The sequence below is a fragment of the Marmota monax genome, unplaced genomic scaffold (assembly GCF_021218885.2).
Source record: "Marmota monax isolate L192 unplaced genomic scaffold, Marmota_monax_Labrador192_F-V1.1 WCK01_AAM20220418_F8-fsc00007, whole genome shotgun sequence".
Classification (NCBI taxonomy): domain Eukaryota; kingdom Metazoa; phylum Chordata; class Mammalia; order Rodentia; family Sciuridae; genus Marmota; species Marmota monax.
The window spans coordinates 24311203-24323804 of NW_026692781.1; the positions used below are offsets into that span (position 1 = coordinate 24311203).

A 12602-nucleotide genomic window follows, 5' to 3' on the forward strand; every position below is an offset into this window, starting at 1 on the left:
TTATGAAGAATCAGCAAACCATCATTTTTTTCAGTAGGGACATGATGTAGTTGAGGCAAGTCATCCTGAAAACTCAATTCGATGGAGTTGGACAGGAAGTATTGTGTCAGAAAGGCTCTGGACGCTGCAGATCAAACAGAGAGGGGAAGCCTGAGGCCAAGTGGAAAGGGATCTAGTCCAGAGCTAGGGTATAATCCATTGCAGTAGAAAAGAAAGAAATCTTACACGGTCCAATTTTATGGGTTAGGAACTAATCAATAAATGAAAAAAGGATTTGTTTACCAGCTAAGCAGCACCCAAGTAACTTTACTAGAGTCTGAGACTACAAAAAAGTTACTTCAATCAACTCAGTAAAAAAAAACTACATGCCCAACATTTTTACGGTTCTCCTTGTTTCTTTGTGACAGTTTCTAGGGACAGTGTAAATTAATACATGAATGCATACACATGCATGTTTTTTTTTTTTGTGTGTGTGTGTATACATTCATAATTTCTGAGTGGGAAGGGGGAAAAAAAACCCTGGTAATGAATTCTGTGGCAGATAAGGATTGGCAAATTGTTTTTTATAATTCCTGCCACATGTGCTGTTCTTTGTGATCAATATGATCACAGAGTAAGAGCTTTGCTTAATTCTCCCAAAGCAAGCATAAAAATCGAAAGTAAATTTTGACATATTAGCTTTAATTTATGATAATAATCAGTATTCAGAGTGAAAAAGAAAAAATTTTGAGATGTGTAGAAGGGGGATTAGGTTAAGTACATAAGACAGGCTACTTAAATATATTTCATTCCTTATTCAGTGATATCGTCTCCCCCCCCTCCTTTTTTTCTTTTTTAACCACAAAGAGTTACAAACAAGAGAAAAGAAGAGTTGACAAGAAATGCTTATCTCTTTGGTCATAATCCACTGTGGGAGCATATGCTCCATACAATATTTATAAAGGATGATCTTTGTAATTGGTGAGAAAGTGGTCTAAGATCCTGCTATGAATTAGAAGATATACATGATTATGGATCTATTTCCCTGAGCAATTATCACTTTATAGGTAAAGGTCCTGTTTGTAACCTAAGATAACTAGTCCTTAAATATGATGTATCTAAAGAAGCCACTGGTTTCTAGAGCTTTTGCTTCTCAAAGAGGCTCCATCTTGAATCCCTCAGTTTAAATATGACTCCCCTCCTACTGCACTGTCTTTACCAAGACAGCTGTAATTTATACTATACTATTTATATTGTTTATTTGCATTACTTATACTATATTATTTGCTTACTACCCTCCTCCTCCCATTAGTTGACAAGTTTCATGAGGACCTTTATCTAGCTATCCAGCTCTGACCTCTTCTTTGAGCTTCAGATTCCCATACTGGCTACTAATTTAACTTTTTACTTGTGTATTTAATGATTTCTTCACATTTTCTGTGACCAATTGCTCACCCTGAGCAAACCTGGTTCTCAATCAAACCTCTCCATCACCAGGTTTCTCAGCCAAAAGCCTAGAATTCATTTTATTTTTAAAATTTTCATGGTACTAGGGATAAACCCAGGGCCTCATGCATATAATGCAAGTGCTTTACCACTTAACTATATCCTCAACCCTTTTTATTTTGTTTTATTTGAGACGGGGTCTCTTAAAGTTGCCCAGGTGACCTCAAACCTGCCATCCTTCCTTCTGTCCCAGCCCCCCAAGTCACTGGGATTGCAGGGATGTGCCACTGGGCCCAGCTAGAAGCCCTTCTGATGCTGTTCTTTTACTCACACCCTACAACTAAGAAGTCCCTGTCAGCTTTAAACCATCAAATACATCCTAAGTCTGTCTGCTTCATATCATTTCTACTGCCACAGCCTCAGTCCAGCCACCTCCCGTCTCTTCATTAACCTCTAATCTTGCCTCCTTGTCAGTGATACGGGTAATCAAGTCAAACCATTCCCCTGCTTAAAACCTTCTAGTGACTTTCTGTTGTAGTTACAGTACATTCCAAGCTTCTTACCTGCTCTGCCAAGACCTGTGATATCTGAATACGTTTATCATTTTCTTCTTTACTCCCTTGAGGGAGTCAACTCTACTAGGCTTCATTCAGAGTTATAGACGTCAAATATTATAATCAGGGTTATCATCAAGACCCGAACAAATCCAGATTACCTGGAAAACTTAGCAAAATGGAAGAAGGAAATGTAGAAAACAAGGTCAGATCTTTTACCTAAAAAAAAAAAGTTTTGAATAAAGTATCCTTTCAATATATTATAGGAAAACATTGTATTTTAGAGATCACATCAAAAAACTGAAGTTATTTTCATAATTCTTTAATTAGAATATGGAAATATTCCATAAAACAAAAAGAAGTAATGTTTGAGAGTATGTTCCAAGTCCATTCGGTTTTTGCATAGATGACTAACAATAGCAAGTGTTTTGCATATGAGTTTGAATATGGGAAAAGTCTAGAGACACTGCAAATGATAAATAGAGCTATTCAGTTAAATTTTGAATGTAAACTGTAGTCACTGGCAAGAGCATGCAAGACCACTTCTAAATCAAGCCCCAAATCAGATGCATATTAGTTTAAATGTTGGACAATAAAATAATATACTGGCTTTGTATCCCTTATTCAAAACATCTGGGACCAGAAGTGTTTTGGATTTCAGATATTTTTAAACTTTAAAATATTTGCATATACATAATGAGATGTCTTGAGGATGAGATCCAAGTCTAAACAACAAGCTTCATTAATGTTTCATATACACTGTATACATAAAGCCTGAGGGGAATTTCATACATTTTTAGTGCACCTGCATTTATACTTGGACCTATGATATGAAGCAGGTGTGGAATTTTCCACTCGTGGCATTGTATCAACTCTCAAAAATTTTGGATTTTGGAACATTTAGGACTTCAGAGTTTTAGATTAGGGATACTCAATCTGTAATTAATCCTCCACCTTAGGCCATCTCTTTGTCAGGAGTATAATTCTCCACTCTTGTGCAAAAAGCTGACAATTGACATCTTCTGACAATTGACATGGTCCATGGTTGAAGGAAAGTTACCAATGAGCAAATCTATTTGTTGCATAATTCAACTTTTCCTCTTGCCCATTTAAAAACACATATGAAAAACCTCTATAAAGAAACATTTTGGCTTTTCTTCCCTCAGGATTGCTATTAATAAGCACACCAAAGCAAGAAAGAGTTGAGCTATTTTAAAATATGTAACCCATATTAATGAATTAATTATCATATAATACTTAAAGCTTTGATTATTCGTACAAGAGAGCTTCCATTATTAATGATTGCTTATGAAATTAATCTTTCTAATTTCCATTATGATTCAAATTAACTTGATTAGTTGGTCTCATGATTCGCATTTCTATCAACCACTACTTTTAGTTTCTGAAGCATGCAATGACATAAAATGTCTTTGGGGGAAAAGCACTTAAAATTAAGATTTTACTTTGATTCACTAAGTAAATGAATTGAATTAGATGAATAGCAATGGAACTTCGTTTTCTTTCACACACTGTCCTCTGGTGTTTGAATGTCTGCATTGCATGTTAAAATGCAAAATTAAATGTAAAAAGGTAATAACTTCTTACACTTGAGAAAGTACATTTATATTTATGTTTGGCCTAATCATTATCTACCTTATCAAGACTGTGAGTAAATGGATAGAAATTCAAATGAAGTGATAAAAATTAAATACTTTCTCATAATACAAACTAAAGGCTTGTAGAACTCGTATTTGTTCTGACAGGATAGAGACTATCTTTTAAAGTGCCCCTGGAGATTTCTTTTAAAGTGAAATCACAGTTTGTTTAACCCCACCCCCGGATTTTCTTACTTAAGACTCTTTGCTAGAGGTTTTGATAATGTGGAATTTAGAGATGGTCTAGCGTGGGCAGGAGGAGCAATTAGGCTTATCTTGGAATTCTGTGATCCTAACAAATATCTGCCAATTGCTTTAATTGAGCATTTTTTTCAACCTCTTCTCTCCCTTGATTGAACTTAAATTAAGAGTTAAAATTTTCTAAGTGCTATTTCTTTAATTTAGTTAATGATTTACATATGAATTATTTTAAGTATCATTTAGATTGGATAGAGGCTGGATTTATGGATTTGTTTTTGTTGCTTTTCAATTTTTTTTTTGAGTAGTCTTTCATCTCATTTTCTTTCAAATGATGATCATAATCACGCTGCATTTTCAAATGTCATAGATCTAATTGTATTTGCTTAGTGGAGTTGACCGAGGAAGCCCAGTGAGGTCTGTGACCATAGTACAGGAAATGATAAATGCCAGCCCTAGGGAATTTATCATTTTATGACAATATGTTCACTAAGGGCAAGTCATTCCAAGTAATTAGTGTGATGCCATCTGGGAAAATCTATTTTTTTTAAAGAAAGATGTGTTTTTGCAGGTACAGGTATTTCTCTGAAGCTGGAAGAACACTTCTCAGACATACTAATGGGAGCATTCCCACATTGGAAGCGAGAGTGGCCTAGATGACCTGTTAAGTGATTGTCAGAACTAAGAGTCTGTGACCCAGAATGTCCTTTCATAAATTTCCTGCTGCAGGGCAGTGATGAATGGCATCTGGCAAAAACCTGAATACATGATCTCCAAAATGTGGGGAATGATTTATACCCTGGAGGGTTAGGTCTAGCGATCATTTGATGCTAGTTCTTGGAGGAACATAAGGGATTTATATAGTGGGAGAGGAATGCATCGTATGGGTCACCTACATAGATATATTATAGCCCTGTGGCTAATATCCTGGACAATCTCTCTGTGTTTGAAGGCTCGTGCTTGGCCTTGCGAACTTCTGAATCCTCTGCATTTAGTAAAATGTCTGGCATGTAATGAGCATTCAATAAATATTTGTTGATGAGGGAAAGTTGCCATGGTAACCCCAAAGCATTCAAATTATATTCTTGCCCCCCCCCCCACTTTTTTTTTTTCTTTTTTCTGAGATGGGCGTTCTCTATGTTGTCCAGCCTGGCCTTGAACTCACTTGAAGCTTCCTGCCTCAGCCTCTCAAGTTGCTGGGATTACAGGTATGTGCCACCAATGCCTGGCATTCACTATTGATTTTCTTTCTTTCTTTCTTTCTACCTATCTATCATCTATCTATCTATCTATCTATCTATCTATCTATCTATCTATCTATCTGGTAATAGCATCGTTCATCCATTTATTCAATTTTATACCTAGAAATAAACTTACCTTAAATTTACAATGGACTAATATTAGTGGCTTTATTTTAAAAAATATAAAAGCTTTTTAAAGTCCTTAGCTAATGACTTGACAAAGATGTCTAAGAGAGAGAGGTACCTGCTGACTGATTGGCATGACATGGTGAAATCACTATGGCTTGAGGTCTGGCCCTGAGCTAGGCAGATTCAGAACCTAGATTTTGGGGTTCAATCATATAATGATATTATTACCTCAAAAATTGCTATTGCCACCAATAATTACTATAATGTTTTATTGATTAGTTTTTTTGTGTTCAGTGTTTGAAATAACTTACCTCATTTTATCCTTATAGAAATTCCTGAGGTGAACACTATCATTGTTCCCATTTTTTATAGATGACATGGAGCTTCAGAGTGGTTAAGTGATTTGCTCTAAATCAGACTATTGAAATAAAAACAATAATGCATTTTTAAGAATAAAACAAGTATTGCAATAATGATAACATTGATAATTGCAATAATGATAATGAGGAGGAAAAAAGATGCCAATTCATGATTACAAAAATTGAGATTTAGCTTTAATATTCAATCTTGTCATACATCTTTGTGACTACAAACCAAACCCAACTTTGTGCAAGTGAAACCCCAGTCCAATGCCTTCTCCTTTCTTCCCATGTGTTCTTGACTGGCGTTGGATGTGAATTTGTTTGAGAAGGGACAGCCCTGAATCATTTTTCCCCACAGGAAGGTCCCTGGTGGTTGCCCTCTCATTGCTCTGACTTACTTGTCTTTTATTCTGGTCTGAGGAGGTATGGAGCTTGGGCTTTGATTAGCTTTAGCAATGCTGAGAAGAGTAGCATGAATTGGAGAATGTGGCTTGCCAGATACTGATTGCATGCTTCAGCTTGGAGTGGTCAGTAGAAATATGGAGAGAATGGAATCTGGGCCTGCCTCTTTGTAAAACTGTCTTTAACCTCTGTCATTCAAGAATATTCTAAGCACACTCATCCCTTGTTTATTGCATTAGAATCTCCACAGGTTTGGAGACATTATCCTTTTAAACAAGTTCCTCCATGTCAACTAGACATAGTTTTGAAATCCAAACCTGAAAGAGTGAAGTCAAGGGAGAGAGTGGGGGCTCCCCCACAGTACCCCCACTCCTACCTAAGACATCTCCAGTTTCCTGACAGACGCCTTCCTCTTGCTGTGATGACTGACATCAGTGGGCTACCTCCCGTAGGGGAGGCTGGTGCACCCAGACCTAAAATAATCTTCGTTCAGTACAACACCGTTAACATGATGATTTCTTTAGTAATATTAATGATAATAGTAATAATAATAGTCACCAAGCACTTTTTATGAGCCAGCAGAGTCTAAGTGCTTACAGGTATTATCTCAAATAATATATTATATATGTGTACATATATTAGATATTTATACAGAGATATGAAGATTATGTAGGTATAACAACTTAGGTCAGGATAGGAATTTGCATAGGGAGAAAAGTCATTTTGAGACACTAAATAATGAAAAAGAATGCTGTCTACTTGTTTGTGTCCTTCTTTGTTTTGTGTCCCTCCACGCACAGGTCTTCAGGAACCATGAGCTCAGGGATCACATCTGTCTTATTGACTCTTCTGCCCATGTGTGTATTTTAGTGGGTGGCACATCAGAACCTCCTAATTTTTTTTAAATCAAAGACATAAGAGAAAGAGGACTGAAATGCTGACTGCCACTAATAAAAAGTATGTTTTCTGTAAGAAACTCTAAATGGGAAGGCAAGTCACAATCAAATTCAGAGTTATTTGGAAGATACTGTTTATTGACTGGTGACACATGCTAAAATGGTATCTATCCCTTTGATTTTCTCTACTAAGAAGAATCATGATCAGGATACCCTCTTCCCTGAACAGAAATGTTTTGATTTGTTTTGTTTTTAAATAGCAGTTTTATTAAGTTGTAATTTACATACCATAAATTTAACTTTTTAAGGTATAACATTCAATGGCTTTTAAGATTCTCACAAAGTGGGGTAGCCATTGTTGCTTGAATTCCAAAGTAGTCCCATCATTCCTAGAAGAAACCCTCTACCCAGTCACTCCCTGTAATGGTTAATCTGAATTGTCAACTTGATTGGATTAAGAGATGCTGAGGATTAAGAGGTTTACAGGTGTGTCAATGGGGGGTTGTCTAGGAATGATTGGCATGTGGAATAACCAACTGAAATAGTGCTGCCCATGCTTAGGGAGACCTCCCTAAGCATGGGCAGCACTATCCAATACGATAATGGCTTGAATGGAATAAAAGTTGGAAGAACAAGGAAGCAGCAGCAGATGTAAGCTCAATTCTTCTTGGACAGGTCCTTGATTGCTGCTGAGGATACTGGACTCTCGCTTCTTACCTCTTCCAAAGTGGATTCTGCCAGTGATTCTCCAGAAACCTTAGGTCCCAGATTAGAGTAGCACCATTGATTCCTCTTGTTCTGGGGCTTCAGCCTCTTGGACTGCACAGCTACTGGTTCTTCCAGCTCTCCAGCCTGCAGACAGCCATTATGGATTATTCAGCTTCTGGTCACATAAGCTAACCTAATAAGTCCCGGTTTTATAATTATACTTCCTGTTGATTCTGTTCCTCTAGAGAACCCTGACTAACAATACACTCTCCATTCCTCCTTCCCCTCAGCCCCTGGCAACTATGAATCTACTTTCTATCTCCAAGGATTTACCTGTGTTTTACATTACTTATCAATGGAATAATATTACATGTATTCTTTTCTGTCTGGCTTCTTTCACTTAGATGGTGATTTCAGAGTACACCCATGTAATAGCATGAACCAGTACTTCTTTCCTTCTAATTCCCATATAATAATCCATAATGTGAATATTCTGCATGTTGCTTGTACATTCTTTCCTTATTATGATTTTATTAGTACATTATAGGTATACATACTGGTGAGGTTCACTGTGACATTCATAAATGCATGTAATAATTTGCTCCATTTCATTACCCTGTTGTTCATCCATTCTTGAGTTGATGGACATTTGAGGTGCTTTCACTTTTCGGTTGTTATGAATAGTTCTGCTATGAACATTCATGTAGGAATTTTTGTGTGAATATATATTTTCATTATTCTTGGGTATATACCAAGGAGTGGAATTGCTGGGTCATATGATAACTATTTTTTACTTTTTGAGGAATTATGACACTGTTTTCCAAAGTGCCTGTACATTTTAAAGATGATACCAAGGAAGAGGTGTGTCCCAATTTTCTCCACATACTCTCCAACACTTCTTAGTGGTCTATTTATTGTTTCTACAGTGCTGGGGACCAATCCCAGGACCTTACACATGCTAAACAAACATTCTACTGCTAAGCCATATACCCAGCCCTATCTTTCTAATTTTATCCATCCTAGTGGACATAAAGTGGTATCTCCTGGTTTTAATTTGCATTTTCCTAATGACTAATGAATTGGACAAATTTTCACGAGATTGTTGGGCATTTATATATTGTTTTGAAGAAATATCTATTAAATTATTTATCCTTTTTTTTAGTTGAGTCATTTGTCTTTATTGTTGAATTTTAAGTATTCTTTGTATATTCTGAATGCAAGTCCATTATTGCATATATAGTTGCAAATATTTTTCTCATTTTCTCATTTTTTTTTCATTTTCTTTGTGGTATCCCTTAAAGCATAAACATTTTTAGTTTAAAAAAAGAGTATTACTTATAACAAAACACTACACGAACCATAACTATATCTCTAAGTTTGTAAATGTCATAGAATAAACATAAAAATAAAGTAATTGTTATATAGTTGTTAAAAAAAGATTTTTAGTTTTAATGATGTCCAATTAATCATGATTTGTTTGTGCCTTGATGCCGTATCATGTTTAAAAAACCAGGGCCTAATCCAAGGTCACAAAATGTATGCTTATGCTTTCTTTGAAGAGTTTTATAGTTTTAGCTGGTACATTTAGGTCTATGATTAATTTTGAGTGAATTCTTCCATGTGATGTGGATTCTTTCTTTCTGAACCTTCTCTGCTCAAAGCAGACCATTCTTTCAGTTTGCATGGTCTTCCTTCATGTATGGAGTAGACTGCAAACCTCTTTTATATCAAACCCTCATTGTTCATTTTCTGGTTCCTGCATTTCTGGAGCATTGATCAGATGAGTAGGCTGTGTTTTAAGATAATTTTTATAGATTGACAATCCTGTTTGACACGTGTAGAGTCTTTAAGAGAAAATGTGATTTCAGGTTCCTTGAGGAATGGGTAAAGTAATCTAAAAGTAGTTTCCTAAGTGCTGACCAAACAGAATAGATTGTTTTAAACTTTTGGGCATGGTAAGAGTTTGTAAGAAAAAGTAAAAGATATAGCTTTGCCTGAACTAAAGGGAAAATTGTGACCCGGAAAATAAATATCTGGGTAGCTCTTCACTTTCTGGTATCTTAGAAGAAAATTTTTCTTCAGGTAAATTCGAATTTGTAGCTGAGATAGTTGGGGGTTTAAGAAGACAACTTGCAGGAATGTATGTGCTTTCTAACTAGGTTACAAATTTACTCTTGCAGATAATTCAAGGTGATCTAGGCAATTAGCTGGTGAAGACTTACAGGGCTGGGCTTCCCAGGGCCCCCTGTTGGTGAAGACGAGCCATGTGTTCCTGTTAATTGCTCCCAGGGTTATAATCTGAAGTTAGAAGTTTGACTAGTTCTCTGCAGACAATTCTCATATGGCAACTGAGTTTTCCCAGATCAACAAAACATAAGGTCACTATCTCTCAGGAGATGAGAAAAGGCACATCTTTTTAATTAAGTCTTATTTGTTGGGAGTGACTAGAGATCAAGGACCAAATGAAAAATTTCTTTCTTTCATTTCACATGACTTTATTTTCTAATTACTATACTTGGCTGATTTACACACACAAAGGCATGGTGGTTTTCATTCTTCTAACAATCAACAAGAAGAATAACATTTTTCTTCAACTAGTATTAAAATAAGCTTCCTAAATTTATGACATCCAATTTTATATTTGTGTTTTCATTTAAAAAATCTTGTTGTCCTCTGTCATATAAGCAGAAAGTATACATATTTAAAATGGAAACATGCAACATGATACATGGTTCAGAAAATAGGAACTTGAACATATAGTTTTGATGCATCATTCCTCTATCTGGATATAGATAACTGATGAATTATTGAGTTGGAGCTCAATTACTAATTGATCAATTATTATCAAGCAGGATTATACCTAGAAACCCCTCAACCTTTCTTTCAATTACTCACCGATTTAAAAAAGTTTTGGCTTGTATGTGGATTTGCCATAAAAATCAATGAAGCTTAAATTTTATCGTCTTTCATTTGCCAGAACTCTTTCTAGGCCAGGTATCCAGTTTTATTTTTGAAATAATTTATTTGTTTTCATAAAACATTCTCTAAAATGTATAGATTTCAGGTTTCACAAACCTAGAGTCACCTGTCTGAGCTAGCTAAATCTCCTTTATTTATGTAGGCTGTTTTTAAAATCATAAAACCGGGTGATTAAATGCAAATGATTCCCCAAATAAAGTATTACTTCAAGTTACGTAAAGAGATGGTAGAGGAGAAAACTTTGGGTTCCTATATAATCCATCTTTAAAAAGTATATCAAATTATCCATTGGCTGTTTATCTTCCTGAGCTTTAAATCTACAGCGTATCATTGAAGGAGCTGCTGAGGTCTAAGGTGTTCAGTGGCCAGAAATTTTGGTTTTCTTCATGACTAGAGAAGACTCTTGAAGATAACACTCAACTGTTCTTGGTGGCTTCACATACTGTGCCATCTAGATTCATCTCACCCTAATGCCACATCCTGCCTGGGTTGTAGTCTCTGAATGTTTAAAACTGGCATAAATGGCTTTCCTACTTCAGAAATGTCAAGTGAATGTCAATGAAACAGGTCCTCTTAGGAAAACAAGATGGTTTAAACATGAAGTAAATGATCTGTAAGCTCTTCAAGGATTGGACTGTATCTATTTATCTTTTAGTCCTCAAACTTAATATAAGGCCTGGTATATAGTAGGCTCTCAGTAAATACTTGCAGCATGAATAATTAAAATATTAGCCTTTAATCTCTTCCATTGCCCTCATGTATTAGTTGAGGTCTTGCTAGCTGTAGTAATAGTAACCTCTGAAAACTTAATAGCACTGCAGAAAATGAGTTTATTGCTTATAGAAAATCCAAAGATGGGAGTAAGGAAGACAAAAGGGAATCATTGAGGGCATCAGTCTGACAGAGGCTTGGCCATCTTAAACAGATGGCTTCTGAGGTCATCATCCCCAGGGTCTGAGACAGAAAGCAAGAGCTTGGAGGGTTGCAGAGAAGCTCTAATGGACCAGGTCTGATGGCACAGTTCACCCTTCCCTCACATTCCAATGGGAACTCAGTCAGCTCCAAGCTAGGAAGGCTAGGAAGTGAAGCCTCTGGCTGGCTAGCTGCCTCCCAGGGACACTTTCATGGCAGCACACAGGTGGGCTCTCTGCTGCCTAACTGGACCTCACTGGAGAGAGAGGACAGGTGATCCAAGGCAGAAATGACGTGGCATGTGACGAGAGAGAAACAAGGACCAAAAGAATTTCCAGAATATCAGTTAGAGGGGTGAATGGGAACACAATATGGATGCAAAGTAAAAATAGAAGCAATTACTGTGGGAAATGTCCTTTGATCCTTTTGTACAATAGCAGAGCAGCATGCTTAAAACCCTTCTCTGCGTATCTCTTGCCCACATTTTTCTCTCTGGACAAACCTTTTATTCATTTTCCATGCTTCAGTCTGCCAGAGAGACTGTGAAAGCCTTTCAAAAGCTGTTTTCAGTCTTCACTTTGAGTAAGAATGCTACATAATACTAAATCTTCAACATTCGACTTATTCCAGTTTCACCTTAGTGATGTTACTCTGAGAAATTTCATGGGTGTGAAAAAAAAATGCAAGTACCACATACCTAAAAAAAAAAAAATGGCTGTCACCCATTAGCAATAGATTTTTTTTTTTTTTAAGTGCTACTCTGACAGTGACCTGGGAGTCTTCCAAATAGAATGGATTTCTAAAGAGGGAGTCCTCACACAGGGGAGGCAGAAGTCTACTTCTAGAAACAAAATTGTACTAGAATACTTGTAAGCGAGTCAATCTCAATGCGAACAAATTGCTTGAACAATAGACTTAATTAACTCGTGTTTATGTCTTCCATCACAGCAAGTGCCAAGTCCCAGGGCACCTGCTGATACACCTGAGCTCAAGCCCAGAATGGCTTCCAGAAGAGTGTGAAAAATGACTGGAGCGTTAAATAAGGCCATGGCGGTACAGTAGCTCACAGGGAAACCACCAAAGGGAAGAGAAATATAGGACTGAGTCTCCTGGAGCTTTGTCTACTGTATTTCTTTTAACT

The 12602-nt window shown here is 36.4% G+C and overlaps 1 long non-coding RNA gene across 2 annotated transcripts in view; it reads left to right on the forward strand.

Annotated features, from left to right (window-relative positions):
* Nucleotides 1–12602, forward strand: part of LOC131424280 (uncharacterized) — a 139433-nt gene that overhangs the window by 61400 nt on the left and 65431 nt on the right. For both annotated transcript variants that reach the window (XR_009227046.1, XR_009227045.1), the window contains exon 4: nucleotides 4957–5040. This is a non-coding gene — a long non-coding RNA (uncharacterized LOC131424280). The remainder of the gene's footprint in view (nucleotides 1–4956; nucleotides 5041–12602) is intronic.